Genomic DNA, 22,294 nt, shown 5'->3' with positions numbered 1-22,294 from the left:
AGCCTCATTTTATCAAAAACATCAACATTAAAAAGATTGTAGCTCTTAGTGACTTGCATCCTCAGCAACAATTAACTAACAATCCTCACAGAGCATTCACATTCCTGCAGTTCCTGACCCGGAATAGGTGGCATTCCAGGCTGGGGAGATGTGTCAGAGCTTGAAGGGGCAGAACCACAAAACCATGCACTGGCCAGTAAAGCAGCTCCTTGGGGGTCTATATCAACTATTGCAAGTTAGAACAGCTTTGTGCCAAGGCAGGTTCAGGCCCTGATAGGTCCCAGGACCAAGAGAGCAGAAAGGTGGCATGTAATCCCATCTCTTCTCTCCAGATGTCCTGACCACTGCTCTAGCACACCAACAGCTATGGACTAATATTCTTTCTTCCAAATGCTTCACTCCTTTATTTAGTTCTTGTGTATCATTTTGGAAAATTTGAAAAATTGAACAGCTATTAGTAGGGACAGGCATAGGGTGGTCTAAGAGACACAGCACAAAATCTCACCCTTGGTGTTGTGCCAAATGTTTAGTGCACTTCATTAGTTCCATTATAAAAGTGTTTTAAATGCTTTCTATACTGGTGAGCTCTCTTTTGGATAGAAAAATCACCTCCAAGCATTTCATTGAACTGAACCCATAGTGAAACTAACTCACTACTCATCTTTTGCAAAGCTAAAGAGCTCTGTCCTAATAATGGCCTTAGATCATCTAAACTAATAAGACAGTGAGCTCCCTGTAAGCTCAAAAGCTTGTCTCTCCCACCAACAGAAGTTGGTTCAATAAAAGATATTACATCACCCACCTTGTCTCTCTAACAAAAAGCAAATCAGAGAAACCAACAAATAAAAAACAAACTGCCCAAACTGAAGAGTTAGCACATCTTGTCTGCTAAAAATTAAGCAAAGAAGCATGCCAGTTAAGTGCTAATACACAAAGGGAGGGGAAGGCAGGACGAGATTCCCACCCACACAAACTGTTAGGTAGCATCCCCCTCTAGCATACAGGAATGCACTCAGTGGTACACCAACCTAAGGGGGCATGGCCTGCAGATCAGAGAGCATCATCACCATTTAATGAGCATGCACCATGATCCTGCTCAGTGGAGCAGCAAAGTGACCCTTATAGAGCATCACCTTGGCCTGGGTCCCAAGGAATCCTGCTCTGTCTTGCAGTAGCAGGATTCCTGTGGAAGAGGGTGCAGCAGGAATACCTCTCTGCTCCCTCTTAAATTCAGCCATTGGTTTGGACCTAAAGCAGTCACAGAGCTTATTGAATTCATCTGATGACAACAGAGCTCGCTATTCTCTCCCACATTATTATCATCATCATTTTGTAGTCTGATTACTGCATGGAAATACAGGAGAAAGAGGTCCATGGAAAGTGGTCCATCAGTGGCACTCCCTGTAACTTAATTATATGGCACAGGCAAGTCTGAGGAAAATGAGTACAGTTTTGCTTTACGTAATGTGAATAGAACTGGGGCTACCCGCACAAAATTCTCTGAGGAGTCCTTGTGGCACCTTAGAGACTAACAAATTTATTTGGGCATAAGCTTTCGTGGGCTAAAACCCACTTCATCAGATGCATGGAGTGGAAAAAAACAGAAGGCAGGTATATATACACAGTACATGAAAAGATGGGAGTTGCCTTACCACGTGGGGGGTCAGTGCTAACAAGACAATTCAATTAAAGTGGAAGTGGGCTATTCTCAACAGCAGAATACCAAGAAAGGAAAAATCACTCGTTAGCACTTCCCACCTCTTCCACTCAGTTCCCCAAGAATGCAGTTTGACTCCAGTCTCATCACTCAGTTTCCTTTATTTGGCATACAGCAGAGCTACTCTGAGCTGATGAGACTAAAGCATGAGGGGTCAGGGGGTAGGGCACACCACACATCCAAAGTTACACAGCAAACCTCTCCCTTCCATATACATTTACACATCTCATTGCATTAACTATACACTGCATAACACATTTTGTGATTGGCTTGGTTACTTTGTAGGAACCAATCCCTGTACAGCATGCTCTGTACAGTTCTGCCTCTTAGCTTACTAATCCATTTACTTATTTTAGCACAAATATTCTGTTTTCAGCCTGCTAATTAATTTATCCCCTTACTCCTGTCTTCCAAGAAATAAGGCCTCCCCCATGTTTAATTTAGTCAGCCTACATTCCTACCATGTGTAAGGCATAGTAAACACCACATTAATAGGTATTACATGCATGGTATTAATATAATATACATTACATACCTAAAGTGTTGGGAAGTTATACTAAATTAATGTATTATGCTCTTCCCACAGTTCCATTCACCATATCCCACCACACTTTGCAAAGCTGAAGTCAGCTTTGGCATTAGAATCATAGAAGTGTAGAACTAGAAGGAACCTCGATAGGTCATCTAGTCCAGGAAAGGAAGGAATGCCCAGTCAAAAAGGTACCCTGGTGGCTCCGGTCGGCACTGCCAACCAGGCCATTAAAAGTCCAGTCGGCGGCGGGGCTACCTGCCCTGGCCCCTCACTGCTCCCAGAAGCAGCCACAGGTCCCTGCAGCCACTAGGCAGGGGCAGCTAGGGGCTGGGAGGCTCCACACACTGCCCCCCCGCACTAAGTACCTCCCCCTCACACATACCCCACACCCCAACCCCCCTGGCCTAGCCCGGAGTCCCCTCCCGCACTCCAAACCCCTCATCCCCGGCCCCACCCCCAGCTAGAGCTTTCAACTCCCTACACACCCCAACACCCTGGCCTAGCCCGGACCCACCTTCTGCACCCCAAACCCCTCATCCCTGGCCCAGCCTGGAGCCACCTTCTGCACCCCAAATCCCTTATCCCTGGCCCCACCCCCAGCTGGAGCTTTCACCTCCCCACACACTGCAGTGTTTTCAATGTAGACATATCCTAAGTTGTAACATTAACATTGTAGCATTCTAAAACGTAGTGTCCTCAAGGCTTCTACTCTCAGCCAGGTGCTAGCCACACAGACCTGCCCCGCAGTGCTCTTTGTTTTTGATGTATGGTTGAGGAAGCCTGCATGAGACTGTTTGCAGGGCCACACAAACTATGGAATATTAATCGACTGTTTCCTTACTCTTATGCAGTGCTAAAGTAATGTCACCCCTTTGCTGAGTGGGAGAAGAAGTTGAGTCTGCAGGTCATTTTCGAACAGGAGGAGAAATCACTGCTGTGGAGTCTGGGCATTTTCTTAGTGTAATTAGTTTTATTTGCACATTCTAAGGAATGGTAGGAGGGAGAACAGCAGAATAAAGATAATGAATTTCAAGAAGCCAGATTTTAGCAAACTCATGGCGTTAAGTAGGTAAGATCCCATGGGAAGCAAGTCTAAATAGAAAAACATTTGAAGACAGTTGGCAGTTTTTCAAAGAGACATTATTAAGAGCACAAGATCAGACTATCCCACTGCATAGGAAAGATAGGAAGATGGAAAGAGACCACCCTGGCTTAACCGGAAGATCTTCAATGATCTAAAAATAAAAGAAGAGTCCTACAAAAAGTGGAAACTAGGTCAAATTACAAAGGATTAATATAAACAAATAATACAAGTATTAGAAAGGCCAAGGCACAAAACAAGATCACACTAGCTAGAGACATAAAGGGTAACTTGAAAACATTCTACAAATACATTAGAAGCAAGAGGACAAGGTAGGCCCATTACTCAATGAGGGGGGGAAACAAAAACAGAAAATATGGAAATGGCAGAAGTGCTAAATGACTTCTTTGTTTCAGTTTTCACCAAGAAGGTTGGTGGTGATTGGACATCTAACATAGTGAATGCCGGTGAAGATGAGGTAGGATCAGAGGTTAAAATAGGGAAAGAACAAGTTAAAAATTACTTGGACATATTAGATGTCTTCAAGTCATCAGGGCCTGATAAAATGCATCCTAGAATACTCAAGGAGCTGACTGAGGCGATATCTGAGCCATTAGTGATTATCTTTGAAAAGTCATGGAAGACAGGAAAAGGGAAAATATCGTGCCAATCTATAAAAAGGGAAATAAGGACAACCCGGGAATTATAAACCTGTCATCTTAACTTCTGTATCCGGAAAGGTAATGGAGCAAATAAGATGATAAGTAACAGTCAGCATGGATTTGTCAAGAACAAATCATCTCAAACCAACCTGATAGCTTTCTTTGACAGGGTAACAAGCCTTGCAGATAGGGGGGAAATGGTAAACGTGGTATATTTTTATTTTAGTAAAGCTTTTGATACTGTCTCGCATGACTTTCTCATAAACAAACTAGGGAAATGCAACCTAGATGGAGCTACTATAAGGTGGGTGCATAACTGGTTGGAAAACAGTTCCCAGAGAGTAGTTATCAGTGGTTCACAGACATGCTGGAAGGGCACAACGAGTGGGGCCCTGCAGGGATCAGTTCTTGGTCCGTTTCTGTTCAATATCTTCATCAATGATTTAGATAATGGCATAGAGAGTACACTTATAAAATTTGAGGATAATACCAAGCTGGGAGGGGTTGCAAGCGCTTTGGAGGATAGGATTATAATTCAAAATGATCTGGACAAACTGGAGAAATGGTCTGAAGTAAATAGGAGGAAATTTAATAAGAACAAATGCAAAGTACTCCACTTAGGAAGGAACAATCAGTTGCATACATACAGAATGGGAAATGACTGCCTAGGAAGAAGTACTGTAGAAAGGGATCTGGGGGTCATAGTGGTCCACAAGCTAAATATGAGTCAAGAGTGTAACACTATTGCAAAAAAAGCGAACATCATTCTGGGATATATTAGCAGAAGTGTTCTAAGCAAGACACAAGAATCAATTCTTCCACTCTACTCCACGCTGATTAGGCATCAACTGGAATATTGTGTCCAATTCTGGGCACCACATTTCAGGAAAGATATGGACAAATTGGAGAAAGTCCAGAGGAGAGCAACAAAAATTATTACAGGTCTAGAAAACATGACCTATTAGGGAAAATTGAAAAAATTGGGCTTGTTTAGTCAGGAAAAGAGAAGACTGAGGGGGGACAGGATAACATTTTTCAAGTACATAAAAGGTTATTACAAGGAGGAGGGAGAAAAATTGTCCTCTGAGGATAGGACAAGAAACAATGGGCTTAAATTGCAGCAAGGGAGGTTTAGGTTGGACATTAGGAAAAAATTCCTAACTGTCAGGGTGGTTAAGCACTGGAATAAATTGCCTAGGGAGGTTGTGGAATCTCCATCCTTGGAGATTTTTAAGAGCATGTTAAGAGCATCCACCTGTCAGGGATGGTCTAGATAATACTTAGTCCTGCCATGAGTGCAGGGGACTGGACTAGATGACCTCTCGAGGTCCCTTCCAGTCCTATGATTCACACCAGTCCTTGAACTGAGATGGTCACTAACAACATGCAGGCAATCTCCTCTTACAGAATTCTCAACCCAAACACTAATGCCCACTTACCAAGAAGTAACTCTGCACCAACTTGGAGAGATCAAGGCTGAGATCAAACTATCTTGCTGAGATCAAAAGACTCTACAACACAATATTAACACCAATACCGTATTTCTTCAAAAACTGAAAATCCCTTATGTGTGACAGCACCTTCTAGTGACTCCCTCCATAACAATAAATTTAACTGCATCATATGAACCATCCTAATTGTTGTTTCTTCAGTGGATAATTTTTCCTTTATAAGTTAGCATTTTATAATGTGTACAAATATACTGAAATATTTTCACAGCCCGTCCAAGTACATATCTGGTCTGACTCTGAATTTTCAATTGAATTTGCAACTCAGACAAAGTTTTAAATTTTCCAAGCAGTGCAATAGATTTAACCCGTTCAAATTAATGGAAGATGTGGGACTAAATATCCTGCACTACTTTGAAAATCCCAACCAAAAGTTCCTCCCAAAATAAGTGTGCTCTCTCTCACTCACAATTTGCCCATACACATGCATGGGCATGCCCAAAGTCTTCCATCTGCCTACACTGTTCTTAGCAGGAGCAATGCCTGTTATTCAGACATCAGAGTAGGCTAAACCTCTATTAAGAAAAAAATCTAATTATCCCTGGAAATGATGTCTTTACATTTTCCAGATTTCTACTTTTTTCATTTCTGTATGTTTTCAAATGTAAGGCCCTTCCTCATCTCATCCAAGGTTGCAGTGGTTAGTCTAAAAAAGTAAATATTTACCTTATCAAGACATTGACCTTACCGCAATAAATTGAGATATCATCCTATTCTCATATCAACACTGCTTATGAAAGGAATAAAATCATATTAGAAATGAAGATCTATACAGTAAGGAAAAAAAATCCACAATCAAAAATATTCTCTACTTTTTTGTTATGCACCCATCTGCCATATGGGCCCTGTCGAGGGCCTCGCAAATAATAGTGACATTGTCCTCACAACACCCAGTGAAGTATGAAAGTATTGTCTGAATTTTTACAGATGAGGAACTGAGGAACTCTTCCAAGACTACAAAGAAAGTCTGTGGCAAAGCCAGGAATTGAAGCCAACTCCTCCTGAGTTCCTAGCCCATCATCTTAACCATAAAATATTCCCCTCTTGACAGGAAATTTCTACTGAAAACCAAATTCTAATCTGTGCAAAATTCTGCTTAGTACTTAATCTTTTACTTAATTTGATTGAAAAAGGTCAGGTAATCGCAATGTGACCAGAGAGTGATCGTTTCCAGTTCCCAGTGTAAATCAGTTCGAAAACAATAGAAACATGTGGGGAATTCAAAGAACATTGGTGCTAGTATTGATCCACTTTCATTACTTACTTCCTGATTTTTCTTCAAATAAAGTCAGTGACAAATCTCTCACAGATTTCAATGGGAACAGGATCAGGCCCTTATGGAGCTGTCTACACATTCAAATCTAAGTTGTTCACAGATTGTGTTATAAAACGATAGTCCCCATCTGTGTTATAACAGGGTCTAGTCTTGCCTTGTAATTGGGACCAAAGCATGTTACTAAATTGTGATACATAGTTGTCTATAACATAATGCAGTAATATGGTTATAACACAGTTTAGTAATCTGTATGCAAGCAAGACTATTCCACTTTATAGTATGGTTGGGAGATTATATATGATAGGCTGTGATGGGGTGTACCAACTCCGTACTGGGGCCTCCAGGGGCGGACTAATCATTGTGGGCCCAGGTGGCCATGCCCCCTTTCCCCTGCTGCACATGCTCCAGGTGGAAAAGCCAGCTAAAAGGAGGCTGCACAGCTCAGTTGGGGTGGAAATGGAGGAGGAAGGACGTACCATGCTGGTTCCTGCAACGCTCCTGGCAGTAGAGCCTGAAGACCCAGACTACACTCCAGGTGACTCGCTGACTGCAGATACTGCCAGGGAAGCCAAGCCACTGCCCGCTGAGGAAGCTGCTGCCTGTTCTATGTCCCAGCCCAGAGGGTAGTAAGGCCGATAGACTGTTTGTTTGTTTTGCCCCACCCAGGGGCCATAGAATGATTGATATTTTGCCCTGCCCAGAGGGCTAATTCCCCCAGGGCAACTGCCTGCCCCAGCCAGGAGGTTGCAGGCCATAGACTTTGTTTGCTTTGCCCCGCCCTGGGGCTGCAATCTGCTTTCTGCTTTGCCCCTCCCAGGGGGCTAATTCCCCAAGTGTTGCTGCCTGCCCCACCCAGGAGACTGCAGGGCTCCAGACTGGTTGTTCGTCTTGCCCCAGCCAAGAGGCTCCATGGCTCCAGACTGTTTGTTTTGCCCACCCAGAGACTACAGGCTATTTGTCTAAGTGACCCCGTCAGGGGCTGGGACCCACTTGGCCGAAATCACCCGCTTAACGTGGGGACCCCGATGATGGGATGATGGGGTGCACCAACCCCACACCGGGCTGACGGGGACACCCTAGCTCGACACAGGGCACCCCGTCACATAGGCATATTCATTTAGAAGCACTGATAGACCTGTTATAACCTGATCCAACAAACACAGTAAATTTGCCATTAAGGGCCATAAGAAGTTAATAGATTAAAGATTGTCTCTCCTTTGTTATCAAAATTATGAAATATATATTAAATATATATTCTCTCCTCCCTTCTTTCAAAAGACCAATTACATGATTTTCATAACTCTGCTATCCAGCAATCTAGGAAGCCCAGTTTCTAAGGTCATGGTTGAACTCATCCCCCATTACATTACAAAAAGCCTTGTGCATTCTCTTTATATACTAGATGGAAGTCCAGTTTTGAAAATAAACTCATGCAATATTTTAGTACTTATATACATATAAAGTCAAGACCTTGTTTGAGGGACCCTAATAATCTGGATGGACTGTTTGGAAACCAGACCATGAATCTGCCAAAAGAATGATGTTGATGTAACTAAACATAAGTTAGTTAATGTAACTAAAACTAATCAAGGCACAGTATGGTTTACACACCTATGTCAATACTTACTATTGTTATAAAGATAATGATGTGATCCATAGACATATGGTACTAAAACAGGCTCCATTCATTAGAGAAAGTAGTTGTAATACTGTACAATTTTACTCAATTTATTTCTCAGGAGAATTAGTTCTATCAGACATAATATATTTCTGATTGATTTCAGTTAAAAATCAAATAGCCAGAATAATCCCATTAAAATACATTTCACATATTCTTACTCTTTTCATTTAGAAAGAAAGTGGAACACAGGAATTGCCACACTGGATCAGACCAGAAATCCATCTAATCCAGTATCCTATCTGACAGTAGCTAGTACCAGATCTTTCAAAGGAAGATGTGAGAAACCCTGTAGTGGACAACTATAGAATAACCTCTCCAGGGCAAAAGTTTCTTCCTAATCTCCGTGAGTTAGTGGTTGGCATGAGCTCTGAAGCAGGAGGTTTATATCCATTTATTTTTAAAACATTTTCCTATATAATGTGACTGTGAATGTTCTTGTGATCCATATAAGCATTCAATCGTTTTACAAATCCTGCTAGGCTCTTGGGCTCAATATATATTGTAGCATTGAGTTCCATATTATTTCTTTTATCAGTTTTAAATGTATTGAATATCAATTTCATTGGGCATCTGCTTGTTCTTTGTTATGAACACTGAAAACACAGCTTCATAAAACTGGTACTTCCTTCATAGCATGTGCATCCTGTGTGTATTGAGTCATATGGGCTGATTTTAGTGACAAAAGTAAGTTTTTAGTACTTTTTTCCTATTAGCACTGCACAAGTTACATCACTTAAAGAGAGAGGGAGAAATGGATAACATTTTCATGTACATCATCAACAGAATTGTTCACTAAATTCTATTCAGGTACACCTGTGTAAACTTATTAAAGACAGTGGGTTTGAAGCAGTGTCACAAAGGCATAATTTTAGAACAGTGTTGTTGCACTGACATAGCTAATGGCTTAATTTGGCCTGAAGAACCTTTATTACCCATGGTGATCATTCATGAGAAGGAAAAAAACGTAATTTGACTCTCAATTGTACTTGTTTCTTCTCCCTCCTGAAACATAAATTCAGGTCCTGAAGTCTTTACTTAGGCAAATCTGCTTCTGATATCAATAGGAGTTTTGCCAGAAGTAAGTACTTAAGGATTGTGCTTCCTTATATTTCAAAAATTAAGTTTTCTCCTTACTGAGCTCCTGGACAAAATGAAAAAAACAATCAAATGTTCACCCAGGTCCTATATATATATATATATATATATATATATTTAAAGATATAGCATTAATTCTCCTGATTCTTTTTTTTTTTTTTTAATGAGGTAAAACCAGAATAACTCAGCTGATCTGGGATGGGCAAAGGAAAAACCCTACCTAGTATATGCCACCCATTAGAATTTAAACATGGGTTCAGCCACATGACTCATAACCACCAGGCCTTCTTGCAGAGAAACACATTCCAAAAGCCAAGTCTTCAGAAGCACTCAGGTTTTAATGGCAACTGCTTATATACATCTGTGGGTAGAATTTGGCCTCAAGCAACTTAAAAGTTTTCTCAGTGTTGTGTTTGTTCTACCTTTAGAGTGACAACCTTTTTTTTTTTAATGTCTCTAGGAGTTCTCATCAGCTGAAAAGTAGTTTATGCAGCTGCTGACACACAGACCCTCCCCAGGCCTCTTAGTTTTCACAGCCACAGAGGCTTCAGGAGTTCCAGGCAATAAGCAAATAAATATTTTTCTTCTCTTTGGCAACTGACAAGCACAGCATTTTAGCATTCTGGCCCACCTCACCACAGCTGGAAGCTTGCCATTCTCCTTGATTGCCATATATGGGAGGAACTTCAGGGAGTCCTTCAAAGTACTTGACATGTGAGTGGGCAGCCTCTCTTCTGATCAATGATATACTCCTCTTGAAAGCTTCTCTCTCTCACCAACAGGAATTGGTCCAATAAAAGATATTACCTCATCCTCCTTGCCTCTCTGTTGATCTATTCCTGACATTAGCCATGGAACTCTATTAAGAGCAGTATAAGCTTATCTACAGGAAACCTGGTTCTCCCGGAGTGGCATAAGGAAAAGATTTCAGAGTAGCAGCTGTGTTAGTCTGTATTCGCAAAAAGAAAAGGAGTACTAGTGGCACCTTAGAAACTAACCAATTTATTTGAGCATAATGCAACCGATGAAGTGAACTGTAGCTCACGAAAGCTTATGCTCAAATAAATTGGTTAGTCTCTAAGGTGCCACTAGTAATCCTTTTCTTTATAAGGAAAAGACTTATCAGTAAACCAAGAGGGGTTTTTTAAAAGGAACTCTGGTATTTGAGTGATGACTGAGGCAGGTTTTAGATTAACATATGTATTTAACTAACAACAAGAAATAATTTATAAAGTAAACGGCTGTAATGTAGCCTAGCTGTATCTTCTGTCTCCGTCCTTACAACTCATTCCTGTCTCTGTATGCGAGTGACTCGTGAGTTGACAGGTAGCATAGCATTGCCTGCAGTCAGCAAGGACAATGCTTCTCCGTAACATGCCCAAATACATCCATTAATGATAATAACTGCTTTGTATTTAGCACCTTTTACAAGAATCTCAGAGGGCTTTATAAACATTAATTAAGCCTCATTATTACACCCACTTTACATATGTTTTACCTGAAATACAAGGTGGTAACTGATTCACTGAGGGTCACATCAAGTCAGTGTCAGAGCAAGGAGCAGAAACTACTCTGCTTTGTGGAGTACAAATTCCCTTTGTGGAGGGAATTTGTAAATTCCTTAGTGGAGCCTTGTCTACACTAAGGAATTTAAATGAATAAATCCTTACCGTTACTAACACCATTTCATCTGCATTGGTGTTGGCATTTTGAGAGCCCTACTGAAGATGGCTCCCTGGGTCCAGCACCTATTTTCAGCACTATGTTGATTAGGCTCAGGCTCATTAAGCAGGTTTAACTGACTTGACCCTGGCAATCCATCCACACAATGATCAGAAGCATTGTTAACAATGGTACAACTGAACTGGTGTTAGCAACAGTGAGAGTTATTTTTGTAAAAGTTCTCTAGTGTATCCATTGCTTAGGAGTTCTTACTACCAGGACCATTACCCTACTATCCATTGTTCCTCCCTACCATAAGGAATAAAACTGAAAATATTAACTTCAAATCTTTCCGAGTCGAAAACATAAATAAACCATCTGTGGCATTAGGTCACATTTAGATTCTGATCACTGCATAATGATCTTGTTAGGAACTTAACACAGCCAAGTCTGAGACTTTACTTTTAAGTGTTAATGTGAGCTGCCTTGCCAGGAAGGTTTTCCCACATTCTCACTGCTTTAATAGTAATCCCTTCAAACTCCAGCCAAATTTCATCCTGAATGAGCTAAGGACTTTCTCAACTGAGATTATGATTCAAAAGTTCTTCTGTATGCTAGTATGCTGCTAAAACGTGTATCACACATTTTTTCAAAGCTTTGCTTGTGGACAAAATTAATTAATTAACAAAATTCTGCAGACAGAGTAAACACCAATCCCGCAGCCACTGCTTTGGTATGAAACTGCAATAGAATTTTGCTGCAGACACATAAGATTGCTTTATTTCTGGCTTTAAAAGATTAGTGTGATTCCTCCAAGGGCTTGAACATTTTGGGCCAGATTCTCACCAGGTGTAAATCAGCATATTTCTAATAGAGCTATGCCAGTTGAAGACCTGGTCCTTTATGCAACTATGGAGCATGACTAAAGATATCAAAAGCATTTTCCGTGGCCAAATCTTAAATCTCTTACTCAATCAAACCTCAGATTGAAGCCAAGGAAAGTTCTGTAAAAGTAATAATGACTAAAAACTGAGGAACTCGTGCTGTAAACAAGGTGGAGCCAAAAATCCCAGACACCCAAACCTGTAAGGCAAAACAGTGCACATCACCATAGGCGGTGGGCCTGATTCTCCAGTGCCTTGCACCTTGTGCAGTCACTTACACCTGTACAAGAGGTATATAAAAAGCTACCATGCTGATGTACACAATGTACAAATGAGGCTGTGAAAAATCAGGCCCATTGTCTTTAGTAAGCAGTACAAGATCCCTCTTCCATGAGTTCTGAGGCATCAGCATTCAGGAGAGCCCCTGGCAGCATGTTCCCACACCAGCTGATACAAGATGGCAGGGAGGTTGGGGGCAAAGTGGAAGGGTGGCAATATGGAACAGAAAGGTCTACATGCAGCTGTCCCTTACTGCTGGCAGCTTTTAACACCCTGCCATGTCTGTAGGGCAGAATGGGGTGGGCAACCTTCTTGTTCTTAGGAGGAGAATTAGGAGGAACCTATGGGGTTTCTGTTAGAGCTGATGTAAAGTCATTTTTAGTGCACTTCAACAAGTTTTATTGGTCTGTGACAAATGCAGCGAATGAACGGGTGAGCTCTGCACTCTGAGTACTCAGATGCCAACTAGTTCCCCAGAGAAAGATGATAAAAGTAATTACATAATCAGGCTGCTGAGCTGGGTAAGATAAAGAGCAAATTAGCCCATCAGCCCAAAACTGACAAAGAGGCAGAAGAAATGCCAAGAGGAAGGGACTGGGGGAGGGAACAAGGCTAGCTGAGCTCAGTCACACAGAGGCTTCACGGAAGGAAGACCTCTGTTCCCCTCAGGTCCTGACGGAGGGCCAAAATAAATGGTAGTGTGAATGTACAACCAAGGGAATCTGCACAGTTTCCAGAGGGAAAGAAGACAGGAGCGGAGATGCACCCTGTTACATGGTCCTACCGAACCCAGGAGCCTATGTTACCTATTCTTGAGCCCCAACTACTGGCACTAGAGCTGGTTGGGAATTTTCTATCAGAATGTTTTTCTTATAGAAAATGCAGTTTCTGCTCAATCAAAATTGTCCATGTTTCATTTCAGCTCAGTTCAGCATTAAACTCCATTTCTGGTGTCACATTGCTTCATGGGAGCTGTAGTTCAGGACTTCATTATCTCCTATGACCCTGGCTCTCTGGCCAGACCAGCTCTCCCAGGATACGTCAGTCTTTCCTCTGACTGAGTGGTGTGCTGCATCGCCTGGTGGGTGCATCATGGGTGCATGGTCAATAGGGAAAATAAGGGTCTCAGGCAACCCAAATTACAGCTCTCATAAGGCAATGCACCACAATAGGACACTACAGTTTAGTGTTGAATTGACTTAAAACAAAGCATTTTAGGTCAGTTAACAAATGGAAGCAAAACATTATTATTTGGGAAAGTCAGACTATTTTGTTTTCACTGAAAATGCCAAAAGAAAACATTTAATCATTTCTGAATGCAATTTTTTATTTTTTGTTCCATGAAAAATTTTGATATTTTAACTTTTCGTCCCAATTTTGGATGAACACAAATGTTGAGATATCGACATTTCCCATGGGATGGAAATTCCCATTTTTGCTCACCTCTAACTGGCACCTTATACAGAGGCGACACATAACCCTTGGTAGTGGGGGGGCATGTGACCGCCCCACACGTTGCCTCTGGTTCTAGAACCCAGAAGGGTGTGGAGGAGCATTTGTGGGGGCAAGCTACACCAGAAAGCTGGGGCGGGCGACACCAGGCAGCTTGGACCAGCCCCATGCAGTGGGGCTCCGGGAGAGAGAGCCACCTCCATCCTGACTCACCTTAGAAGCTGTTGCTAAATGGAAGGCAGGACAAGTCCGATGCAGTGCGAGGCCCTGAGCAGAGCCCCTGCTGTAGGAGTGGGAGAGTGTCCTCTGCCCTGGGAAAAGGCACGGGACATTCACCCCAGGGAAGTCTGAAAAGTAGGCAGTGGGAAGTGCTGGCACTCCAGCAGCGGGGAAAGAGAAGCAGCCCCATGTAGCTGTGGGGGGACTCTGCCCGCAGCCAGGCACCTGGCTGCTTTCTCCCTCCCTGCGCTGCCCGGACACATGGTGAGAGCCGCCACCAGGGGAAATCACTAGCTACTCGCTGCTGGGCATCCTGGCAAGAGGCAACCCAAGTACTTGCCTATCCCCACTGCCCTATGGGGCAGACTCTGCAGAAATCTGTGACCTCACTGCCCCCCCACCATGTTGCCTCTGCGTTATTAGTTACCTATTTACATATATACAGATATAGAACACTCCTGTAACTACTTTGTCTCACCTAAAAGGGGGCATGGCGCCCTCATTAAGGACTTCATGATTTGGCCCAATGGAAAAGAACTTCAGCTAGTATGAATCAGTGTACCACCGCTGAAGTGAATAGCTAACCTATATACCAGCTAACGAGCTGGCCTTATATTCATGTTAATTTGGAAGGTGTTGCTAAAAATAGTCTCTCCCCTCAACTTTCCCTACTAGCTGTCCTCATCTGTTCTTTATCCTGTTAGGGAAAGGAAATCTTAGGATGCCTGCAGGTTGAAATGATTGAAATTACTTCATTTCTTTCTTTTGGCAGCTGTGTTTACATATGCTTGTTCATAACATATTTACAAGTTTTTTCTTCAAACTAATAGATGAAAACCCTTTTTCCTGAACAGCATGTTTCAAAGCAGCTTAATACCAGAGAAACCAAGAAAATTTGTTCTGCAAAGTTCTCCTGGTTTTTGTATTTCCACAAAACCTATATTACTGTTATTGTTACCTCGTTGAAAGAATCCTCATCAGTTGCTATGACAAAGATAAACAAATCCCCTATAAAGATTCCATAGCCTAAATGAAGAGCAGGGGCTAAAATATTCACAGAAAGGAAATTAATTTTCCATTGTGAAAGAAAACCTAGAAAATTATTTTTATATGTTGATTTTGTGGCTTTATTTAAAGTATGTTAAAATTCTTATCCTATATAGTAACTGAAATCATACCAGGCTTATACAACATAACTATAGCGTTGTGTTTTCTGCCACTGGGGTTAAGTCATGGAAGAATTAATACACTGGACCCAAGCCCCAGAGGCTCTGCAAGGATAGTACTTGGGGTCTACTACAGACCCCAGGATCTGATTTGGATATGGATAGAGACTTCTAATATGGAGACCATATCTTTAATATTTTTGATTAAATGCATTCTATTAGGAATTGTGTGATTATGGGAGACTTTAATTTCCCAGATATAGATTGGAGGACTGGTGCTACTAATAATGGCAGGCCCAGATATTCCTGGATGTGATACTTGACAGATTTCTTCACCAAATAGTCACCAACCAACAAGAGGTGATGCTATTTTAGATTTAGTATTGTTAAGTAGCGAGGATCTCATAGAAGAACTGGTTGTAGAGGACAGCCTTGGTTTGAGTGATCATGAGCTAATTCATTTAAACTAAACGGAAGGATAAAGAAACAAAGTTCTGCAGTTAGGGTCCTTGATTTCAAAAGAGCAAACTTTAAAAAATTAAGGGGATTAGTCAGGGAAGTGGACTGGACTGAGGAACTCAAGGATCTGAATGTGAAGGAGGCTTGGAATTACTTTAAGTCAAAGTTGCAGAAGCTATCTGAAGCCTGCACCTCAAACAAGAGGGGCAAAAATGTAGGGAAGAGTTGCAGACCAAACTGGATGAGCAAGCCTCTCCAACAGGTTATTAAGAGAAAGCAGAAAGCCTACAAGAAATGGAAGATAGGAAGGATCAGCAAAGGAAAGCTACCTCCTGGAAGTCAGAAAGTGTAGGGAAAAGGTAAGAATTTGCAAAAGTCAACCAAAGTTGGACCTTGCAAAGGAAATTAAAACCAACAGTAAAGGGTTTGATAGCCATATAAATAAAAAGAAAACACGGAAAGAAGTGGGACCACTAAGCACTAAGGATGGGGTGGAGATTAAAGATCAACAAGGAATGGCCCAACGCCTACATGAATACTTTGCCTCCATTTTTAATAAGTGTAATGAGGAGCTTGGGGGTACAGGCAGAGTGGCTAATGGAAATGAGGATATCGAAGTAGAAATTACCACATCCGAAGTGGAAGTCAAACTCAAATAGATTAATGGGACAAAACTGGGGGAAGGGAGGGGCAGATAATCTCAATCCAAGAATATTAAAGGAACTGGCACATGAAATTGCAAGCCCAGTACCAAGGATTTTTAAGGAATTCGTAAACTCGGGAGTCATACCCTATGACCTGAGAATTGCTAAGATAGTACCTATTTTTTAAGAAAGGGAAAAGAACTGATCTGGGAAAGTACAGGCCTGTTAGTTTGACCTCAACTGTATACAAGGTATTGGAACAAATTTTGAAAGAGAAAATAGTTAAGGATTTAGAAGTAAACAATAACTGGGATAAAATACAACATGGTTTTACAAAAGTTAGATCATGCCAGACCAACCTGATCTCTTTCTGTGAGAAGATAACTGTTTTTTTTAGACAAAGGAAATGCAGTAGATCTAATCTACCTGCATTTCAGTAAGGCATTCGATACAGATCCATATGGGAAATTATTAGTTAAAATGGAGAAGATGGCGAATAAGCTGAGACTTGAAAGGTGGCTAAGGAACTGGTTAAGGAGGAGACTACAGTGAGTCACACTGAAAGGTAAACTATCAGGCTGGAGGGAGGTTACGAGTGGAGTTCCTCAGGGATCGGTCTTCGGACCAATCTTATTTAACATTTTCATTCATGACCTTGGCTCAAAAAGTGTGAGTGTGCTAATAAAATTTGTGGATGACACAAAGGTGGAAGGTATTGCCAATATCATACAAGAAGATCTGGATGACCTTGAAAACTGGAGTAATAGAAATTAGATGAAATTTAATAGTGCAAAGTGCAAAGTCATGCACGTAGGGACTAACAAGAAGAATTTTTGCTATAAAATGGGAACTTATCAGTTGTAAATGACAGAGGAGGAGAAAGACCTGGATATATTGGTTGATCACAGAATGACTGTGAGCTGCTAATGTGATACAGCCGTGAAAAAGGGCTAATGAGTCCTAGGATGCATGAGGCGAAATATTTCTAGTAGAAACAGTGAAGTGTTAATAACTTTATACAAGGCACTGAGACCTCATCTGGAATACTGTGTGCAATTCTGGTCTCCCATGTTTAAGAAAGATTAATTCAAACTGGAACAAGTAGAGAGAAGGGCTACAAGGATGATCAGAGAAATGGAATATCTCAAAGATCTTTGCTTGTTTAGCCTAACCAAAAGAAGGCTGAGGGGAGATATGATTGCTCTCTATAAATACATCAGACAGATAAATACCAGGGAGGGAGAACAGTTATTTAATTTAAACACCAATGTGAACACAAGAACAAATGGATATAAAGCCATCAACAAGTTTAGGCTTGAAATTAGACAAAGGTTTCTGACCATCAGAGGAGTGAAGTTCTGGAACAGCTTTCCAAGGGGAGCAGTGCAGGCAAAAAACCTAACTGGCTTCAAGACTGAGCTTGATAAGTTTATGGAGGGGATGGTATGATGAGATGCCTACAATGGCATATGGCCAATCTGTGACTGCTAGTAGCAAACATCCTCAGTGGCCAGGGATGGGGCACTAGACGGAGAGGGAGCTGAATTACTACAGAGAATTCTTTCCCTGGCTGCCTAGTGCCTCTTCCTCCAAACTCTTCCCTCCTACCACCTGTGCTCCTCCCTCCAAGTTTCATGCAGGTTGCTGCAGGATTGGCCCTCCCTATGCATTACCTTCCTCCATATCCACATCCCACTGAAATAATGAAACTGTCAATTTACAGAGGATGGCCTATTGGCACCGGAAACTGTAGTTTCTTGACATTTGGACGTAGACTGAAAGAGATAGGAATCACCACAGCTCTCATCGCTTTCAAACCTGGGTGCAAAACTCACTTCCTTGACTCACTTTTCCATCAATGACTAGACAAACATGTGCAAACTTGAACTCAGGCCTTATCTCCAAGGATTTCAGGCACTGGTGACCAGCCATCAGTTTAGCTACACTAGTGTGAACCCCTAGCATAGACTGGGAAAGATGCTATTTGCTGTTCTTTGTACTGATGCAGTTATCACTGCTTGAAACTGGAATAAAATGCATGAGTATGAATTGCAGCTTAACCTGTTCATGATTTGCTCTGGTGCAGCTACACAGGTGGCTGGCACCAATGGCTGTGATGGGTACATTTCCAGTCCAGACAAGTCAACTCACTCCTTAAACTCACTCCTTAAAAACACAAAGCATCCAAATATTTATTCAAGTTTCCTCTTAAAGGTGGTGAGACGAGTGGTTTTTTTGTATTGGTCTTGTTGAAATTATTTGGAAGGCACTCAGACACTACAGAGGTAATGCCATATAATAATCTACAGATGGGTTTAAAAAAATACTGGGAACCCCTTACACAGGTCAACAAAGATTAAGCAATTTCCTGCCCACAGGAAATAAGCACCTCTCACACAACAGCATGACATATTCACAGCATATCTGTACCAAATGGGAAATAGGGGGAAGCAGTTAGGGATCACCCATCTTACACCACATTTCCCCATGCAAATGCTTAATCTACACTGGAATGCATCATGGCAGAATCACTACCGTCTCCTGATAGGCACACTTTAACCCTCCCTGAACAGGTCACATGGATGCCTCCACAAGTAAGGAGCCCATGGCAGTAGGGCATGGAAGTCAGCCATGCTGCCAAATGCTGGGTGTGGTTCTAGGAGTCTCACAAAGGCATCAAGGACACCCATGTATGTTTGAAGTTCCCTCGGTTTTCTGATGACTTGCTAGCTGTCTGGGTATTTCTATAGCACCTAACACTTCAGGATGTAAGTGGACAGATCTGTCTCCTGCCTGTTTTGCCCAACCACTAATCCTGTACCTCCAGGGGAAATATACGGTGCAACTAATCTCAAGAAGCCACAGATTTTTCCATTGCAATATTGAGACGTGCTGGCAAAATCCCTATGCATCTCCTAAGGGAGTGCAAATGCACTCTGCTTCCAAGCAGTGTGTTTCTCAATAGACAGTAAAAGCAACTCTACATTCAGCACATGGCTGCAGAACCAGCTGCACAGCCTGCATGTGCTGCCTAGGGGATCTCGTCATGAGTCAGATAAAAAGGGAAGGTTTAGGCAGAAAAGAAGTTGCATTTCCACATTCATGACTAGAACAAATGAGGGTGTAGCAGAAGTAGCAGGGATTAGCAGTAACCACTCCACTCTCAGAGTGTGAACAACAGGTTAAAAACAAGCTGACTTCAGAATTCTGCTATTTTCTCTCTCATTTGACAGAGCCATGAAGGACGTCACACAGGATAGTGATGGGATCCATTCTCACCTCATCTGCATGGGCCAATGGCCAGTTTACTAGAATCAAACAGCTCAACGGCAGCAGCTCAGTCAAAATGCCCAAGTCTGTGAATATGCTAGGCCTGAAATATACAGTGTGGCTGATGTCAACCCAGCGTGGGAAGTGTAGTAATTCCAGTGGGTATTGTGTGTTTGCCAAGGGTGGGTGTGGAGGTGGTGATGCTGGTTACAGAGCTACTGGAAAGCCCTATAAATGAGTGCTGTATCACACCCGTTACCATGCTAGTGGCTGTGCCACATCATCATCCCTGACATCCTCTATAGCAGTGCTTCTCAAAGCCGGTCCACCGCTTGTTCAGGGAAAGCCCCTGGTGGGCCGGACCAGTTTGTTTACCTGCCGCGTCCGCAGGTTCGGCCGATCGCAGCTCCCACTGGCCACAGTTCACTGCTCCAGGACAATGGGGGCTGCAGGAAGGGCGGCCAGCACGTCCCTTGGCCCTCACCGCTTCCCGCAGCCCCCATTGGCCTGGAGCGGCGAACCGCAGCCAGTGGGAGCCGCGATCGGCCGAACCTGCGGAAGCAGCAAGTAAACAAACCGGCCCGGCCCACCAGGGGCTGTCCCTGCACAAGCAGCGGAACAAGTTTGGGAACCACTGCTCTAAAGCTATTCAGTTCCCTTTCCAATAGTCTGAGACAACATCCTAGAAACACTTGTAGGACTATATAACTGTTACCAAGGGTGTATGTTAGGCCAGGGAGTGAGGATAGGTTGCCAGCCTGGACAGAGTCACGTGTGATTGGATACTTCTCAGTCATATGCAGGTCTCTTCCCCTTGAAGCCGCAAACATCACCTTCTTAAGAATATACAGCTGCTGGCAGCCAGTGGAAGTGAACAGACCTACACTAGCACCTCCTTGCAGGGAGAACTGTGGGAGGTTCAGCTCCCTGGGACTTCTGACTATTGGGACTCTACCAGACTTGCTGAGGACACAAGATGTCTGGACCATCAGAAGATGTGAGATTTACCTTGGATTTATTTTGTTTAATGTTCACCTTTCTCCTTGAAGAGAAGTGGTCTGGCAGGGAGCAAATCAGGGAAGCAATGGTGCAGCACCTTGGGAGTGCATTAACTGTGTAATTATTGCAGCTGCTCAGTGCTGGAGTACACCAACCCCTTAGGTGCCAGTAGCATGCCAAGCGTACCATGACTTGGAGGCAAGCATTGTACATGCTTCAGCAGCTAGGCCTTGTAGGCAGCTAGCCCTGGTGGATCCCAGTAACCACACAGACTTATGGCTAAGGGGAAGGTTATTTTACCAGGGCTGCCAAGAAATGTTGCAAATACCCTAGATACAGAGTTATAGTTCAAAGCGAGCAATAGTGGTTCTTATTTTAGCCCCTGGGCGATCCAGTCGAGGGTTAGGTCTCTTCAGGCCTGGTGCCTGGAGTGCCCTCTCCAATCTAGTCTCTGTTCAAACAGCGACTTGCAGGTTTCCAGGCTAGATTCTGATAGTGTCTCTCCCTGGGGTCCTTCTGCACTGACTAAGGGAAGATTAAAAACCTGGGTATGTTTAGTTTTGAGAAAAGAAGACTGAGAAGGGGACCTAATAACCGGTTTCAAAGATGTTAAAGGCTGTTAAAAGAGGACAATGATCAATTGTTCTCCATGCCCACAGAAGGCAGAATAACAACTAATGGGCTGTAGCAAGAGAGATTTAGATTAGATGTTAGGAAAATTTTTCTAACTATAAAGGGTAGTTAAGTTCTGGAATAGATTACCAAGGGAGGTTGTGGAATCCCCCTCATTGCAAGTTTTAAAAAGAGGTTAAATACCTGTCAGGGATGGTCTAGGTATATTTGGTCCTGCCTCAGCACTGGGGGCTGAACTAGATGATCCCTTGAGGTCCCTTCCTGCCCTGCTTTCCTGTGATTCTAAGCTACCTGCCCTTTATTCATGACTGCATTGTAGAAGTTATTCTAATTGCACTGCACAGTTGGAGTATTGCACAGGAATGTTACCCCTGTCTTTCTGCAAAAAACTCATCACAGTCCATTATCATTTAGCTTTAGGTTGTTCAACAACTGTACAATCCCGTAATACTTTTTTCCATAAAGAGTTGGAAGTACTTCTCGCCTGTTCTATTTTTGTTTTAAACCACAGTCACTCAGAGAACTGAGGATGTATGAATCTCACGTCGCCCTACCCAGATGCCGTTGCCTCACAATTCCATAGCAACCACATTTCAGATTTTCAAGTATATCCTCTGCAACCATCAATGAATCACTTGGCACAGCTGAAGAATATTAGCTATACTGAAAAGAAACACTGTGATATGTTTATGTTAACACAAGGGATTCAGCATATCTAGTATTTTCATCCTTACTAAATTGTTCTTTCACAACTTACCATTCATCAGTGTTTTCCACTGTTTCACGTCAGAGCCATATTGTTAAGTATGCAAAACAACTTCTGGCAAGAACTATTTTTCCAGTATTGACATGGATGACATTGTACTTGTCTGAGCTTGCTAGTCATTCTCACAGCCTCTGTCATGTTTAGCACATATTCGTTTGGAAGATAATTTGTACAGCTCTCTAGTTCAAAGTTAATTCTAGTAACAGTTGTTTCTTTCACTACAGAGGGGATGTACAATCAATGCATATAAATTAATTTACTATTCCAAGAAATTTACAGTTAATGCATACAAATAATGAAAGCTATTTT

The 22,294-nt window shown here is 42.4% G+C and overlaps 1 protein-coding gene across 1 annotated transcript in view; it reads right to left on the bottom strand.

Moving 5' to 3' along the window:
* CD109 (CD109 molecule) overlaps positions 1–22,294 on the bottom strand; it is a 115,338-nt gene that overhangs the window by 80,004 nt on the left and 13,040 nt on the right. The gene's annotated exons all lie outside the window — the stretch shown is intronic.

Source organism: Natator depressus, chromosome 3 (assembly GCF_965152275.1).
Source record: "Natator depressus isolate rNatDep1 chromosome 3, rNatDep2.hap1, whole genome shotgun sequence".
Lineage (NCBI taxonomy): Eukaryota > Metazoa > Chordata > Testudines > Cheloniidae > Natator > Natator depressus.
This window is presented reverse-complemented; position numbering and strand designations above follow the sequence as displayed.